Source organism: Artibeus jamaicensis, unplaced genomic scaffold, assembly GCF_021234435.1.
Source record: "Artibeus jamaicensis isolate MK-2021 breed Jamaican fruit bat unplaced genomic scaffold, CSHL_Jam_final contig_233, whole genome shotgun sequence".
Classification (NCBI taxonomy): Eukaryota; Metazoa; Chordata; class Mammalia; order Chiroptera; family Phyllostomidae; genus Artibeus; species Artibeus jamaicensis.
In genome coordinates, this window is record NW_026521486.1 from 68,741,013 (window position 1) to 68,760,216 (window position 19,204).

At 35.7% G+C, this 19,204-nt stretch overlaps 1 long non-coding RNA gene across 2 annotated transcripts; it reads right to left on the reverse strand.

Annotated features, from left to right (window-relative positions):
- Positions 1-547: 547 nt before the first annotated feature.
- On the reverse strand, positions 548-9,508 carry LOC128626817 (uncharacterized). 2 transcript variants are annotated; one of them, XR_008390875.1, is made up of 4 exons: positions 9,344-9,508; positions 3,855-3,925; positions 3,331-3,417; positions 548-2,051 (listed from the first exon to the last, which is right to left on the reverse strand). It is a non-coding gene; the product is annotated as an uncharacterized LOC128626817 (long non-coding RNA). The 2 variants fall into 2 exon arrangements; XR_008390874.1 differs by having other exon boundaries at positions 9,339-9,508.
- Between the last annotated feature and the right edge of the window lie 9,696 nt (positions 9,509-19,204).

Genomic DNA, 19,204 nt, shown 5'->3' on the forward strand with positions numbered 1-19,204 from the left:
GTAGTATTAGGTGAAGATCACCTCTGAGTGAAGTACATACAATGAACAGATAAGTAGAGCAACAGGTGGGAAGAAATGAGGTTTAAATTTGCCTTAGAAGAATAGATTTCTCCTGAATTTTTATAGTTCTGGTAGTGCAGAATCATACTTGTTTCAAAATATAAAACTCTAGGGACATGCCAATGATTGGCATAATAATAGCATCATAATAATAACAACAACAACAAGAAGAATCAGCTGTTATCACTTTACTAACATCATACTTTACAAATTGTTGAGGTTATATATGGTTTTTAAATTTAGTAAATGATGCAGTTGATGCTTTTTTTAATTTGCACTTAAATAAAATTTAAAATGTGTGTAAGTATATACTTGTATTATTTATATTATATTATTCATATTTATATTATATATCAGTGTGTTCCACTATTTTTTTAATGTAAGTATGTTAAAATATTTGGAACATACTGCTACTAAAATATTATTCTTTATTTATTTGACAAAAATGAGGTAATACTACGAACATCATTATCATTTTCAACACCATTCTAAAAATGATAATTCAACTAAAACTTAAAAAGTTTAAGTCCTTGTTCAAAGTGCAGATTCTTTTAAGTAGTAAGGCTGGTATTCAGATACAGTTTTAATATGGTTAAATGAGGTTGCTCTCTAACCTTTACAGTTACTGCCTTTCAGGTTAAAAATAACATTGCTTACTATTTATTTTGACCAATAACTTAGCATTACTCTGTGAGTTAGAAAACTAAAAACAATATCTTGAAGGGAAGAACTGGAAACTAAATGTACTTACTGGACACATTGCGGACAAGTGGCAGCACTTTAATTCGGGAGACGGAAGGGCTATGCCAGGACATTGCTGTGGCCTTTATCAGTGGCCTTTAGCAGTGGCAGGACCGAGAAACATCAGTGGAAGGAGGAGGAGACAAAGGATACTAGTAGAGTCCTGCTGTTCCAAGGCAATTACCATATGTAAAATTCTGTATAATCCTTGGCTTAGTTGACTGCTAGGTCCCTGTTCCTCAAGCCCATCAAGTCTATGCTGAATTCAGCTTCAGCAAAGGTCTCTTTTCAACTTGACTTTTATTTTCCCATTGAGCATTGTTTTAATATTTGTTATAACCTAGCAAATTCTCTCCCTTTCTCTCTGCAGAAAAATGTAAACTGGTATAAACATCCAAAAGAAACATGGGTAATTCCTCCTGAGAAGACATTGCATTCTACATGGTTAGTAACCTTATAAACACTTACTGTGGTTTGGAGGACTGAAATAATGTTACCAAGTAAGGTGTATCTGAATTTAATTCCTCACGGTCATAAGGATGGCAGGATTTTTTTTAATGTTCAAAAACATCCACAGTGGCAACAGTCATGTAAGAAGAAAGTATTCAGGGATAAGAGGAAGTGAGAGCTGATGGTTGAATATTGCATCAGGCTTTCTCAGTCATTGTGGTCACAGGAGATGACATAAGTTCTTACTAACTCTACTGAAGTTGTTAAAAAATGTACTGGCATATTTTCCCTGGTGTCTCTGTCTTTTCTCATCCTACTCCAACTCCCTGTCCTTTCATTTCTTCCTTATCCCTTATGCCCATTCTATAGCCAAAGCTCAGAACAATAGCACCGAAAAGGAAACTACAAATTTTATGTCGATGTTTTCCAAAACGAAACCAAGAAAATAAGTTTTATACATGCTTCCTAGAAAGATTAGTCTATAGTTCACACCTTGGGGAGAAAAAAAAATAGCCCCTGAATTTCTGTGGCTAAATACAACCAAAATTTATTTCCTACTAATTATATGTTCTCAAAACAAGTTGTCAGGAAGTTGTACTTTCTATACTTACAACAGGGCCCAGGAAAGAAGAGGCTGCATCTAGGACCAGGGAAGACAGCATCACAAACTCGTGCGCTGGTTCTAAAGCCCCTTCCAAAGAAGTGGCACAAATCACATTTGCTTCCTTAGGTTTGCCCGAAATTATACGCAAACAGGAAAGTCAGTTCTACTTTTGGCCTTGAAAGAGAACCAGAAATGTCTGTTGAAAAACAACAATGATTATCATTTAGTTACGAAGAAATTAAATTTAAAGGATTTCTTTTAAACCAGTCACTTAACTGAATGTGAGATTCCAAAAGCAGACAGATCAATATTGACACCTGGGTATTAAAGAAAACACCTGGCTGAGCAGGATTGGAATTGGTAGTGCTGTTGGTATCTCATGAGCATATAATCGTAAGTTTATCAAATACATTCCCTTCCAGAAAACAGTAGAAGTGGCTCTCTTGAGATGTCAGTAATGTGTTGTTTATCTTCCACTAATTAGAATAAATTTCTTGTAAGAGGATCTTCAGTCAGGTTACTGAAGAAAGAATAAGAAACAAGCAATGATATGCTTTATGAACTAATTTCACCCTTTCTTATTTAACTGAGGGTACTCTACCCAAAGTTGTTCTCACCTAAATGCTTATAGGAAATGTGTGAATTCTCAATTCAAGTATGATTATCAATTTGCATTTTTTTAAAAAATCGAAATATTCAGGGATGCTTGTATGTTTTCTTTATCATGAATCTAAGCTAAAATATGGGAAATAAATTTGAAAACTCAACCATTGATAAAAGGTACACATTTTCCATAAATCCTTTTTATATGACTGGTTTCAAATATGCAAATATATGGAATAAACTGTCACTCAGGCATAGTTTTAAGGAATTGAATATATGTGAGTTTAAGTGTGACTATCATAGAACTGTATGATTTTATGGCTTATCTCTCTTTTGCCACACACCCCCCCACCCATAAAAGAAATAGATTGTTACAAAATATGAACTTAATGCTTTCACCATACAGTATGTCAAACCATCCCTTATCAACAATTGTTCAATGAATCCATGCATCTTACAAGGCACCTTAACAGACCCTTAGAAGATATAGACTCAAAATATATATTTTTTAAATTTCTTCCCTTGAATGTGTTTTTACTTCATTTTTCTACCTGCACATTTACAAGGCCTCTCTTTGAGGGGTGCTGCTTGTCTTGTTTATGGCGAATGATTGTTGCATGGTGTAGGGGCAGCCGATAGAACATGTGATAGACCCTTTTTTCTCTGAGAGTGGCTCCACCAATAGTCTGTTGCAATTTTCTTGTGGTTGAGAGGAGTAATCATTTCCTTTCTAGATCTCAAAGTCATAATGCAGTGAGGAGCCAGGGAACAGAAAGTTCAGTGATAGTTGCCTTAGCCAGGTGGCTCAGTTGGCTGGAGCAAAATCCCATACACCAGAAGTTTGCAGGTTACTTCCTAGTCAGAGCACATACCTAGGCTGCAAGTTCAATCCTTCACTGGAGTGCATGCGGGAGGCAACTGATCAATGGGTCTCTCTCTCTGTGTCTGTCTGTCTCTCTCTGAAATAAATAAGTACTTTAGTGAGGAATAAAAAAATAAAAAGTGCAGTGACAGCAATCTCTCTAGGGTATCAAAGAAAAAAAGAAAGTAGATTGTGGGCTTGTTTTAACAACAGGTGAAGGAGGTAATATGTACCTACAGGATTTATGAGTTGACCTTAATTCTGAGAAGCCTTAAAGGCCACGGAAATTAAATATAGTTCACTTTTTCATTTCTTTGGAATCTTGTTCTATGACCTATGATGTTGACCTGTCACATAAAAGAATGTTTAAAAAGAAGAAAACTAAAAATAAAAAGATTGTATCAGCATTTTTGGGTTCCCTTTATTGGAATAGAATTAGAAAAGGTACAAAATGATCTTTGTTTATGTAAATAAGTAACATTTTAATCATTGTAAGAAAAGAAGTGTGTTTGATTAAAAGAGGAAGGACCTTACCTTAATATTTTTCTTCCATCATGTTACTAATTGGTTTAAGTTATTTGTGATCTCCAAACCTAATTTTGTAACTATAAAGCAAGAAAAGAAGGCAAAAAAGTAAAATTAACTCATTATAAATTTTTCATTAGTAAAATCCATCTAATTGAACAGGCATATTTTTATAGCCACCAAGTATATGGTAGAAGAAAAAACAAAATTTTAAATGAGTCAGTCTTACTGACACATTGCTACTTCAATATGAAATATTAAAATTTTTGCAAATATTCAAAATCACTATGTATTCAAAACACGGACATATAAATCTCTCCATGAGGCAAAAACTCTGACTGGCTTAGTTCTGACTGAAGGCAAATGCATAACAGAAAGGGAAATTTAATATAAACTAGGACTTTGAGACATGGCACAGAAACAAAAACTTTAGGTGATAGCAGATTTTGAAAAAAATTTTCTTTATTGTTGTTCAAGTATAGTTATTTCCATTTTATTTTGTCCCACAATTCCTCTCCATTCCAACTCTCTCCACCTTCCACTGTTGAGAACTGCCCAGCCCGGTTTCAGGAGCTGTAACCACCCCCCATGGCTAAGGCTGAGTCAGCGACCTTCACACTATAAGCCGCTAAGGAAACAAAGCTTATCTCCCTGGCAAGAGTGCGGCCTCTGCTCCTTTTTCCATAACAGGCTTCCAATGCTTGATCAGTTAGCCAATGACTGGTAAGATTCCTCAAGGGAGGATCAACCTAAGGAAAGGCACAATCACGTGGAGCCCCCAGGGAAGGACTTGGGAAGCTATGGAGAAAAGGGGTGATGGACCCTCACCCCTTGGCTTTGACATAGCCTGGGTCCTCAGTCTGTCTGTGAGAAGTCTCCTAATCTCTTGGCTGCCTTACTTCCACTGCCTGACTTAAGTCTGAAACAATGACAGAGGGAGTTGCAGTCCTGTGCTGGAAAGGGTGGGTTCCCCTGGTGATCAAGCCTGAGAGAGGTTATGTAAAAATCCTGCAAAACCTGCTTTGCAAGAGTGCTCTCAATTAAATGATAAGGGTCCAAGCAGGAAATGAGTTTGTTTCCCAAAGTTTTGTAGCCTTTTTAGCTAACAGGCCCTGACTCAGAATAAGCCCAAATAGTTCTTTGTATGCTAGCTATTGTTTGATCCTTATTACCTGACAATGATTAATGAGATTTACCTGTATTCCTGTGCTAATTGAACCCAATAAAAGCCAGTCCAGGCAAGGGTCTGCCCGCTCTCCCCTTAAGGGAGTAGCCGTGCTGTCCTTTTTCCTCCACAGGACCCTGTAGTCCGTGCAAATTTGCCTCGTATCTCATCCATGATGCTGCTGACACTGCAGGCCGGTGTCTGCATCATCCCACCCTCAAGTTGCCCCCATTTGGCTTTGTCCATGAGTCCTTTATACATGTGTCTGACAATGCTTCCCCCCTTTTCATCATTATCCCCTTACACATCCCCTCTGGTTACTGTCAGTTTGCTCTTAATTTCAGTGTCTCTGGTTATATTTTGCTTGCTTGTTTGTTTTGTTGAGTAGGTTCCACTTACAGGTGAGATCATATGGTATTTCTCTTTCACCACCTAGCTGGTTTCACTTAGCATAATGCTCAGTTCCATCCATGCTGTCTCAAAGGGTAGGAGCTCCTTCTTTCTCTCTGCTGCATAGAATTCCATTGTGTAAATGTACCATAGTTTCCTGATCCACTCATTTACTGATGAGCACTTATGTTGCTTCTAGCACTTGGCTATTATAAATTGTGCTGCTATGAACATTGGGGTGTATAGGTTCTTTTGGATTGGTATTTCAGGATTCTTAGGGTATAATCTTAGCAGCAGAATTGACAGCTGCTAAGAGCAAACTGACAGTAACCAGAGGGGATGTGTAAGGGGATAATGATGAAAAGGGGGGAAGCATTGCCAGGTTCCAAAAGGCAGTTCCACTTTCAGTTTTTTGAGAAAATTCCATATTGTTTCCTATAGTGGGCTGTACTAGTCTACAATTCCACCACCAGTGTGCTAGGTTTCTCTTTTCTCCAAAACTTTGCCAGCACTTGTTGTTCATTGCTTTGTTTATGATGGCCATTCTGACTGGTGTGAAGTGGTATTTCATCGTGGTTTTAATTTGCATCTCTCAGATGGCTAGTGATGTTGAGTATCCTTTGATATATCTCTGGGCCCTCTGTATGCTCTTCTTGGACAAGTGTCTGTTCAGGTCCTTTGCCCACTTTTTAATTAGGTTGTTTGTCTTTCTGTAATGGTGTCATATGAGTTCTTTATATATTTTGGAGCTGGACCAAACAGTTTCACAGGAGAATTTTCCAAAACATTTTCAGAAGCGCTAACCCCTATACTTCATAGACTATTCAAAAAAATCCAAGAAAAGGCAAGAATCCCAAACTCTTTTTATGATGTCAGCATCATCCTAATCCAAAAAACAGATAAAGACACAATTAAGAAAGAAAACTACAGGCCAATATGACTGATGAACATAGGCACTAAAATCCTCAATAAAAAAATGGCAAACTGCACCCAGCAATGCATTAAAAAGATCACACACAATGATCAAGTGGGATTCATCCAGGGATGTAAGGATAGCACAACATTTGCAAATCAATAAATGTAACACATCACATAAATAAAAGCAAAGACAAAAATCACATAATCATGTCAGTAGATGCAGAAAAAACATTTGATAAGGTACAGTACCCATTTATGATTAAAATACTCAACAAAGTGGGAATAGAGGGAGCACACCTTGAAATAATAAAGACAATATGTGAAAGACTTACAACATTATACTCAATGGGCAAAAACTATAAGCTTTCCTACTAAGATCAAGAACAAGACAAGAATATCTGCTTTCACCACTATTCAACATAGTATTGGAAGTCCTAGCCAGAGCAATCAGACAAGATAAAGAAATAAAAAGCATCCAAATCAGAAAGAAGGAAGCAAAACTGTCATTGTTTGTAGATGACATGATAGTGTACATAGAAAATCCTATAGACTTCATCAAAACGTACTTGATCTAATAAGTCAATTTGCCAAAACAGTGAGATACAAAGTCAATAAACATAAATCAAAGACACTTTTGTACATTAACAATGAAATATCAGAAACAGAAATTAGGAACAAGGATTGCATTTGATACAGCAACAAGAAAAATAAAGTACCTAGGAATAAACCTAACCAAGGAGGTAAAAGACCTGTATACAGAAAACTACATAAAACTGAAGAAAGAAATTAAGGAAAACACAAACAAATGGAAACATGGACCCCGTTCATGTGTTGGAAGAATTAACATCATCAAATGTCTATACTACCCAAAACAATTTATAGATTCAATGCAATTCCTATTAAAATACCAATGACTTATTTCACAGAGATAGAACAAACATTTCAAAAATTTATATAAAACCCAAATAATGCTCATTTATTAATGACCCTGAATAACTGCAGCAATTTTGAGAAAGAAGAACAAAGTAGGAGGGATCACAATCCCTGACATCAAACTATATCACAAGGCCACTGTAATCAAAACATCCTGGTACTGGCATAAAAACAGGCACATAGATCGATGGACAGAATAGAGAGCCCAGAAATAAACCCAAGTCTCTACAGTCAATTAATACTCAACAAAGGGAACAGAAACATAAAATGGAGTAACAACAGCCTCTTGAATAAATGGTGTTGGGAGATCTAGATGGCTACATGCAGAAAAATGAAACTCAGCCACCAACTTACACCATATACAAAAATAAACTTAAGATAGACAAACTCAGTCCCCATGGGGACAGTTGTCCCTGTCCACGGGTCACTCACACATGTTCTATATTAGTCTCTTCCCATTCCTTCCACCTTTACTTCCCTGTCCCATCCCCTCTAGCTGCTGTTAGTCTGTTCCATGTTTCTATGCCTCTGGTTCTATTTTGCTCATTAATTCATTTTGTTTGTTAGATTCCTTTTATAAGTGAGATCATATGGTACTTGCTTGTTTAATATTTAGTTGTATACATATACTGTCTTCTTTTTTGTCTTCATCATCATCTTCCCTGTTCTTCACCCACTCCTTTTATCCCTCCCCTTCTCTCTCTCTCTTCCCCTTTTTTTCTCATTATTTTATGAAAGGATTGTTGCGGGTATTTAATTTTATAACTTAGTGCTTAGGCTACAAAAAGCAGACTGTTACTAACTTTCCAGAGCAATTATCACCATGTAGGGATGGCTGCCACATGTGTCAGCCAGAGATGGGTAGGAGCGAGTGTTTGGACTTTGAAGGCAATGACAGCACCTTTGCTTGTGTGAAGCGTTGTTACATCTGGTTAATAAAGGCACTTTTGTTTTGTTTTGTTTTCACAATACAAGGAATGCATAGATGCTAAACAGCCATTGAAGTGTGGGGGCACGGTATGCTGGCTTTGAAGCTATTGTCTCACAGTTTGAAACCTACCCTTTTCTTTGTGATGTGGATTGGGGCTGTTCTATTTCTCTTTTGCCAGCTGGATCCCTGATGGACTCTATTAAGGGAGACTGAAAAACCAGAATATGAAGAAGAGTTCGCCTTTGTCTATTGTTACCTGGCACTAGCAATGCCAGTCACTACTAGCAATGACACATTTAGTTTTGTTTTTCAGATTGTTGCCCCACCCACCCCCCCATTTCAGAACCTGCCTAATTATATACCTTAAGACTCAGCATTATCTGCCACCTAATTATGTCTCTTTTCACTTGAGTGTAACCAATTCAAGGGCGGGTGCCTTGACTTTTTATGTCTTAATCTATAGCTTTTGTTAAATCAACAAATAGAACCTCTGATTCAAATAAGGAACAAAGTAACTATTTGTTAACTAAACTTAAAGTGAAAAAAAATAGCTAAAATTGGCTTTAGATATTTTCTTTTCTTCTTGCACAGTTACATTCCATTTTTAAACAGATATGCACGCAGGGCTTTGTCCCTTCAGGCTTTGCCCCTGCAGGCTTTATGGTTTCCTGCCTTTTGATACACTTTGTAAATTTCTGTTGAAAGCTAGCCAAGTTATATTGGGTAATAGGAACTGATAAATAAATCTTTAATGTGAGAATTTATGTTAATCTAATAGTTAGGATGCATCCAATGTTTGCTGTAATTATGGGTACCAAGGACTTCACATTCTTCTACTGTCTTTATTCTGCCCTCCCTTCTTGGCTTTGGAACTTTGCTTTGCCCTGCCTCTTAGGGAGGGCCTGGGTCTTGCAGCTGTGATCCAAGCTAGTAAGTAACAGTTTCACATAGAGCCTGTTTCAGAGTGTAGATTTTACAAATACTTCTGTCTCATCTAAAGGAGTATTTCGTTTCTTCTCCTTCCTATCACTGCTCTCCTTTTCTAAAGCATTCTAGTCTGTTTACATGACTCTCTCTCCCTTGTTGACTATGGATTTCCCCCCTCAGTTGAGTGAGGAAGGCTGTCCCAGGCTAGAATGGGGTGCAGTTCACTTACCTTACCTTGGGTAAGATTTCAGTATTGCTCACTGGTGACGGCTTCCCCTGCCGGACAGAGGAGGAGAAGAATCTGGAAGTGTTTCACAGTGGCTGGTCTTCTCTTCCCACTTCCAGGGCCACAAGAAGGGCAATTCTTGACTCTTTACCATAATAACCCAGTGGAGGGGAAAAATAATGAAATTGTGATGTTCCACTGTGACTTTTGCTCTGGAATTTTCTCAATTGCACCCTAGTCTGTACTCAGATTCCGAGAATTAGTCAAAATTACTCATCATTTCCTACTGTTCCTCCTGGCTGAGGGTGTCCATTAACTTCTGTTCCAGGTTAATAATATCTTGGATTTTATACCTCTAGATCTACCACATTTCACGGTGGCTATTTTCCCTGAGACTTCAGTTCTATGTTAGGTCCAAATATACAAAAAACAAACAGGCATTGATTTTGTTCTTCTTGTGTGTTTGTCTAGCTTTTTCTTGTTGTAGAACAAGAATGGAAATTTCCAAACTCTTTATATGCCATAGCTGAAGTGAGGACCCCCTTCTTTAAAGGAGAAATTACAAATACTTTTACAAAGAACTAATATTAAATTTGAGGGTAAAAATAACTTGGTTTTATAAACGATTAAAAGTCATAAAAATGCATACTTTAACTTAAAATGTTTTATTAATTGGTCACTTTCTCTTTTTTCCCCTGAAAATAAGTGGATAACTGCTTATACTTTTGTTTCTTGCTGACATGAAAGATGACTGTTTTTATTGGCCTTCTTAGTGGACAGTTTTTCCAAGTACAGTTGGCCCTTGCTGTCCACAGGGCATTGGTTCCATGGCCCCCAATGGATATCAAAGTCTGCAAGTGTTCATGTCTCTTATTTAAAATTATATTGAATTTGCATATAACCTCTCTCCCTCACGCTATGTACTTTAAAACATTTTTAGATTACTTATAACACCTAATGCAGTGTAAATGCTAGGTAAACAGTTGTTATTCTGTATTATTTAGGAAATAGTAACAAGAAAAAATGTGTACACATGTTCAGAAAAGACAAGGCTACATAGTAGCCTACAGTCAAACTAGGCTACATAGTAGCCTACAGTCAAACTACATAGAACACAATAACAACAACAGAACTTTTTTAAAAGATATTTTTGATCCACGACTTAAGTGGATAAAGAACCTTGGGTATAAAGACCCAACTGTATGGACTGTTGTCTTTAAATATCTACCAGAAACTGTGACAATTGTTTGTTTGCTTTTCAAAATCTCATCTTTATTGTATTTTTCTATTACCATTTATTCCCCTTAGACCTCCTCCCCTCAGCAATCCCCACACTGTGGTCCATGCCCATGAGTCCTTGTTCCTTTTTGCTCAATCCCTCATTAATGCCTCTGTTGAAATTACTAGAAATGATACTTTGGAGTCATAAAAATGAACACGGCTTTTAATCTAACTCCTCCCAATGACACTCCCCAATCTGGAGTTTTCGATGCCTTTAGAATTTTTCTGACTGAAAAGTTATTTCTGTTATATTGTACATACACTTTTTCCTTCTTTTATACTTGAGGGAATGATTGATCCAGATCAACTTCTCAGCATTTCTTTTTATTTGGTCAGCAGGATGCCTGCTTTTTTCTTAGAACTCTAGAAATATTTCTCAACTTTATAAAAATAGAGTAGATTTATGCCCTCTGCAGTCAGTCTAAATGTAAAGTTGTGAATTGTAATAATAAAACCAGTAAGAGCATTAAATAGTTCTAATGTCTGTGATAATTTTCACATGTACCTTGCACAAACAGTGTACCTCTCTGAACCTCTAATACCAACAAGTGTTCATCTTGGAGTTTCTCTATGGCTATTTAATGTCCATATGTTGAAAACCAATTCTTTGCCAGGTTCTTTGAATACTTGTAACAAACAACAAAGGCAAGGTTCTTCTACTCTTGGATATTAATTCAAGGGACTGGAGGTAAACAATAAATAAGATAAAAGAAATAGGGACACTACAAAACATCAGGTAGTGATGAGCATTCTAAAACAGGATTAAAATAAGGTGATCTGACAGAGCTGTACATAGTACTTTAGAACAGGTGACTAGGGAAGGCCTGATGTCTATGTGGCCAGGAATCAGTCAGTTAAAGAAATGAGAGATATCTAGCAAACTTCTAAGGAAAGAATACAATTGGCATAATTAAGACACCCCCTCTCTGGAGAAAACTGGTTTTGTAAATGGGTGGTGAACAAGAGAGAAGCATAACTTGAAAAATGGAGAAGACTGGGTCTGATTAAGAACCCGTGAAACAGATAGGGAGTTCACGTTTTATTGTAAGTATGATCAAAATCCACTGACAATTTTTTCTTTGAATTCATGATATGGAGCTGCTTCTTTTATTCTTTGGTATGCAGGTTAAAATACACTTACCTGATAAATTACAAAGTACATTAAACCTCTGAAATGATTTCTAATATAAAAATGCCTTTAATTTTTTTCTCATTTCCAAGTTACAATTTTTAGTAACAGAGTTGAAAATCTTTTCTAGTCTGTGTAAAAATTTGTGTATTTGTATAATCTTGTGTAAAACTCATGTTGTTTTACTCTTATACATGAGAAAGTGTAGGTGGTGATTTTTAAATAATGTGTCATAAAGTCTTGAATGAAGCAGAGTCAGAGATGAGAGGGAACCTAAGTTTTAAAGTACTAAGTAGTCAGCTGCTTGTAGCAACTACACATTTTATCCATGTAAGATGTGAATCATATGTGTATCTTTCACATAAAGTATATCTTTATGTGAAAAGTTAATTTTCTTAAACTTTTTCCCATTCTTTTATGGATTGACTCAACTCTCAAAATTGTTTTCTTTGCTTTTACAGACATTTTCTTTATTATTGATTTTGTTATAAAATAGATCTATGATTTTTTTCTCCTTTTGGGTTTTCTTGTTTTCTACAAGAGTCATTTTACACAACAGTGCTATCAGAACTTTATGTTTCATATCTTTTTCCAACTTTTATAAGTACTCATATTTTTCTTTTCCAGAACATTATTTTATTTATTTGAGAATTTTATTTTTTAGCAATCCATGATAACTTATAGAAAATGTAAAGCTTTATATTAAGGTATTATTTTCTTTATAATTTTTTATAAATATAACACTGGGAATTCTACTAGACTTGCATGCATTTATTCTTCACTAAGAAAACTTCACACCAGTTAATTGATTTAATTCATTAAATATGTATGATTGCTTGCCAGATATCAGACACTTGCTAGGTCCTGTGGAAAAAAAATAGAATATTACTGATCCTTCAAATCATGGATATAACTACACTTAAAAAGTTTCACACATTTGTTGAAAGGGTATTTTTACACCATTTTATGCTTCTGCCCCCTTTTTCAAATATTAATTGATCATAGAGACATGTTTTTTTCCCCCTGGGCTTTCTATTCTGTTCCATTGAACAGACACTTCTCCAAGGAGGACATGCTGAAGGCCCAGAGACATATGAAAGGATGCTCAATATCACTAGCTATCAGAGAGATGCAAATTAAAACCACAATGAGATACCACTTCACACCAGTCAGAATGGCCATCATAAACAAATCAACAAACAAGTGCTAGTGAGGTTATGAACAAAAGGGAACCCTAGTACATTGATGGGGATGCAGACTGGTGCAGCCACTGTGGGAAACAGTATGGAATTTCCTCAAAAAACTACAAATGGAACTGCCTTTTGATCTGGCAATTCCACTGCTGGGATTATACCCTAAGAATCTTGAAACACCAAACCAAAAAAACCTATGTACCCCAAAATTCATAGCAGGAAAAACAATAGCCAAGTGCTAGAAGCAACCTAAGTGTCCATCAGTAAATGAGTGGATTAAAAAACTATGGTACATTTACATGATGGAATACTACACAGCAGAAAGAAAGAAGGATCTCCTACCCTTTCAGACAGCATGAATGGAACTGGAGAGTGTAATGCTAAGTGAAATGAGCCAGATGGTAAAAGACATATACGGTCTCATCTCACCTGTAAGTGGAACCTAATCAACAAAACAAACAAGCAAGCAGAATATAACCAGAGACACTGAAATTAAGAACAAACTGACAGTAACCACAGGGAAGGGAGGAGGGGGAAAACAGGGAAAGAGGTGGAAGGGTCATCAAGGAACATGTATAAAGGACCCATGGGTAAATCCAAAGAGGGGAAAGATTGAGGACAGGAGGTGGGGTTGGGGGGGGGCAGAGGAAAGTGGTAGTGGGAAAATGGAGACAACTATACTTGAACAACAATAAAAATAGATAATAAAAATAGAGTTTCAAACACCTTTTCTTTATGAATTATACCCTGGAATGGAGCCAAGGCTTTGGAATGATGGCATGAACTTTGCCTCAAACACTGAAAAGAGCAATATTTTTAAATTAAAAAAAATATTCAGTAGAAACTTTTAAGCCTCTTAGCACTGAGTCCTTAGCAGCTATTGCAAGTATGGTCAACTCGTTTGACAGCCATTGTAGCTGAACTGATAAAGAGCAAGGAAGGCCAACTGTGGCCATGACTGTAAGTGTGCTTGGGGCCTTCTTCTATTCTTTATTAAGTTGCAGACTTGATCATAAATACCACCATTTGTTTACAGTTAAAACAGGACAAACATTCTCATTTTTCACTGCATTAGAAAATCATGCCCTTTACTGAAAGATTCTAAATCATACATCTTCCTGAAGTGACAAAAACTGATATACTAGAAGGTGCCCAGAGAGTTTTGCCAAGTAATTACTAAGATAAAGACCAAAACAAGAACAGAACTTTATTTTGCAACCCAAAGTGTAATCTTTTGATATACCATTTTGACTACAGGAAAAATTCCATTTTACTATCTAGCCTCTAGTCACAAGTGTGGAGGGGTTACTTTGTGATTTTTTTAGACTTCTTACATGATACATTGGAAATGATAGTGGTTTGGCAGTGATGTTTTCAAAGAATTTGAATGCAGGAGTAACAGCATCAACCATCAAAGCTGACTAGAAGAATAACTGTGAACTTTACAAGGTGAAGTTTTATTAGTAACATGAATAAACATTCCATACTAGAGATGGAATTGTTTGTTTATATGCAGGCAATTGATAATATGTTATATTACAAAGTTTGTTTTGTTTGGTTTTAATAAGTTATAGAGGCATTACAATGCAGTAGATAAGTGGGCAGAAGATGGTTAGAATCTAAACAAAAGAAGTGGTTTTCAAATGCTCTTTCAAATATAAATGAGTAATTTGGTAAATATACATTTTACCTCTCTGATGCTTACTTTTCTCATTTGTAAAATGGTGAACATATGCATATTGCAGTATTTTTTGAGGATCACATTGGATAATGTGGATTACTATACATGTGAAAATACATACTTAAAAAACCCCTACCAAACAAACATTGTTTATTATTGCTTAGAACTCAAATATCTTAACTTAGATATAGTTTTACCAATGGTAGAGAGATTCTGTAGTAATTGTTGGCTCTAATTTTGACTCCTTTTAACTATAAGCTTGTGATTGAAATTATTTTTGGCCAAAAGTATGTAGGCAGAAGTAAAAAAGTACAAATTCTATGCCTGATGTTTAAGAAGCATCATAGGTGGTTATTTGACTTTGGGTGGTAGGCACACCATGCAATATATACATTGTGTATCATACAGATGCACTTCTGAAATCTATATGATATTATTAATCAGTGTCACCACAATGCTTCTAATAAACAAAGAAGCATCACGGTTTTCCGCTCTTTCCCTTTCACCACTGCCATCATGAGAAGAGCATGCTTTAGTTTGCCTGCTGCCCCAAGTTAGAGAAATAAGAATAACTTCTAGGTTTTGATCTGAGCAAGGGGATCCCGATGCCCCTATTTATAGAGATGGGTAAGACTCTGGAATATGTGGGTTAAGTGAAAAGAAAAAATAGTGATTTGGACACATAAAATTTGAGATGCTTGTTGGGCACCTGAATGTAAACATCTAACAAGAAATACCATATCTGGTTCAGAAGCTGATGAGAAGTGTTCAGGATAGAAATACAATTTGGCATTCAGTATTTGATTGAGAAAACATAGGCCCGGATAAGTTCATCTCAGAAGTGAACATGGGCAGAAAAACCCAGGAGATGACACTTGACTAAACCTTTTAATACTTTAACATTTAGAGTTCAAGCACAGAAAGAGTAGTCAGTAGAAGAAACTGAGCAAGATATCAAAGTAAGGCTAAGGTCATGATGTCCCTGAAGATAAGTTTTCAAAGATTGTTTGTGGAGGAAAGAAGGAGGTAAGCAAATATATGAAAGTGGATGAAGAATTTGGTTGGGTCAGTTGAGGACAGAATTTGTAATCATTTGTTTTAGTAAGATAAAATTTCTTGGTGTTCTTGACTAGAAATGTTGCAGTGGTTTAAAGGGTTCAATTATTTTTGTAATTTTATGATAGTAGCAAGAGCATGAAGAGGTAATCAGTTTGCATGGGTTGATTAGAAGGGAGTAGGAATACCTGTTCTAACTTAATAGGACTGAAGGTAGAATATATGGGTATAACAGGTAATTGGTAGATTTGATGTTGGGATTGGGGACTTTGACATTCACTTCACTGTGGCTTCCATCTCCTCAGTAAAATTATGCAGGCAGAAAACAAAGATTGGGGTAAAGTTGACATTTGGGAGGGTGGGGAAATTGTGAAGTGGTCATCCTGGAGAGTTGTAGAAATTAGATAATAGAAAATATAAGAAGGGCAGTTAAGATTTATGGTCACAAGTCAGCAAGAATGTGATTATTCTCCCGTCATGTTCTAGTTGCTCAGCTAGAAGTATGAATAACCGAGCTCAGATAAACGAGGGTTAGGGATTTTTCAGGTAACAGTCCAATTGACTCAATATATTATTGACATGTGTGTTACGTGTTGTTGAGTCAGTTCCAACTCCTGGCAACCCTATGATTGAATGACCCAATGAATCTTATTGGCATAACAGAATAAAATCATTTAATTTGCCCAAAGGCTGATGCAGAACTAGAAAATTCTCCAGGGCACCTTTTCACCTTGTATTACTTCAGTTTTTTAGGTCGCTTTCCTATTTGGGCACCGCCATACAAACATGTATTTCTATGACTACATCAGCAAAAAAGGGAAAATATGAGAAACCACAAACTTGTTCTATAAAGTTGTGCCAAAAAGTGGCACGTGACATTTTCTTTCATGTTTTATTGGTAGAGTTGGTCAGTTGAAAGTAAGACAAAACTCCCTCAGATCCAGGATATAAGGAGGGCCAAAAATATTGGTGAGGATCTTCAGTACCTGTGTGAGGTTCCAGTGACACTTCAGAGAATCAGAAAATGGTAAGACAGTGAGTCTAGTTAAGGGATATACAGAGCCATTTGGGTGATTGTGGAAGTTTTGGGATTTTAGTCGTTTCTGAAATAAATAGGGCTATACAATGTTTAGATTAGTACTGACAGTTTCTTAAGAGAAATTGAGTAATCAATTCTAATTATAGTTTCTTTTTTAGGATCAGTCAGTTAAACAGCCTGAAATCAGACAGTGTGCAAACAGAGGGAGGAGCGGTTTTCCCAGGAATATGCAGAAGATCTCCACAAATCTCGTTTGGAATTGTCTCTGTTAAGGGGGATACTGACAAGAGAAGACAGGGCTTTGTGAAGAAAAGACAGTGTTTTAGTGCTCATTAATTCTAACCCTTATCAGGAAAATATAAAGTGTTTGAAATAACCATCACAGACGTCTTTTGAGGGTGTTTTGGAAGTAAGTCAACCAGTTAATAATTATACCTTATACCTTAAGAACCCTTATTGAATATGTGAGCTGTGTGGGATGTAAGGTAATAATTTTTTCATCTTACTTATTGCAAAATATAAGTCTTTGTTCAAACCCATCAAGCATGCAAATTTGGTGGTGGTGGTAGCGATGGCAGGGGTTATAGTGTTTTTTTGGTATACTTATATTGTTTTTTTGAGATCTTTATTGAAATTTGGTGTCAGAAGGCGTAAGTTTTATGACCATTTTATCATCATATAGATGTACTGAACTTAAAATCTTGGGCTATGATTTCTGCCACCCTGGATTTCAGTCTGAGCTCCATAGTGTTCCAGTTGTATAATCTCAGAGAAAATTAACTCCCTTTATTTATTTATCTTCAAAATGAAGATCATATTATACTTAATTCACAGAGTAGCTTAGAGGAATGTGTGAGTTAATTACTACAAAATTATAGATTAGTCTCTGGCAAAGTATAAGAACTCATTAAATATAACCATATTAATATCTTATATGGAGCCATTCAAGGGAAATATCATGCAATTTACTCTGTAAAACAGTCATGCATTTGTTTTGCTTATCTATAAGTGCCTATGTTTTAATTTTTATTGGTACCTAATTTCAAGTATATTTTAAATATTATGTAGTTAAATTTGACTTTTGGTCATATATTGAGATGAGAGTTTTATCTTAAAAATTCATTCAAATTTAATATTTTAATTGATACAAGTTGACTCATACTAATTTTGTCAGTTTATTTATGCTTACTTTTTAAACTGGCTTTCTTTGTTTCATGTAATATTGTTTGTTCTATGCATACTCTCTTAATTTTCTTTAATCTTATAATTTATAATAGTTTTAATTTTTATAAAAATATCTTCAGCTTATATTTTTATCTGATATAATTCAAACAAAATATTATTTTTGAGTGGCCTATATTAACAAAAGAATTTAATATGCTTTATATTTGCTATATTCCATCCATCTGAAGAACTTTCTTAATAGTTTGTCATTTCAGATACAGAAGATTTTTTATTTTTATTGTGTATTTTACATATACTATTTTTCTCTTTTACAGATTTATACCAAGTGACTGCAAGTTTTGGTGTGACCTCTTTTTAGCACTTACATTTAATTATCTAAATTGTAATTGTCCTGTTCTTTAACTCTGACCTTTTTCGTTAGATACATATGTTAAACTTTAGAAAAATACAAAAAGTCTTAATTTGCTATTATTATGTAACAGATAATATTTGTATTTTCTGTTGAGTCCACACAAGAAAGACAATTAAGCAAGGCCTGCTATTTTAAGGTCATATCTTTTTCCACTCAATATTCTGTAAACTGCCTCATGAATTCTGGCCTTTAGTCTGTGCACTGTGGCAAGAATGACTGACTTTCTTCCTACATTAGTGTCTGTGTGTCTGTGTCTGTCTGTCTGGTTTTCCTTCCAAGTTGTTTAAATAATGTTTCTCTTATCTTTGTATTCCAAAATTATGTCATAATAACTTATTTTTCTTGGCGTTCCTAAGCAAACTATGAGATCATTTATTCTATTTCTTTAGCTCAAGACCTTTAGTAATTCACATGCTTCTGATAAAGTTGGGACTGGTACCCTTTCACATCGCTATCTAACTTTGGTATTTATCATTCTTTTTCAACATTTTCTATGTGTAACCCCCTACTTTCTGCATTCTAGGAGAGATTCTCATGTTGTCCTCCAGCTTATTGACTCAGTTTTCTGTAGTGTCAAATTTTCTCTTCCTTTCCTACAATGTAGCCCTCTTTAAAAAATTACAGTATTGTCACCTTTTAGTTCTCTCAGTACCTTTTAATATCATTATGGGTCTGTTTTTCTCAAAAAGAAGAGCAAGTCCCTTGCAATTCACAAATGATGCCAATAACATTCCAAATTCATTCTTTTAAAAAAATATTTTTATTTATTTATTTTTACAGAGAGGGAAAGGGAAGGAGAAAGAGTGGGAGAGAAACATCAATGTGTGGTTGCCTCTCATATGTCCCCTACTGGGGACCTGGCCTGCGACCCAGGCATGTGCCCTGGCTGGGAA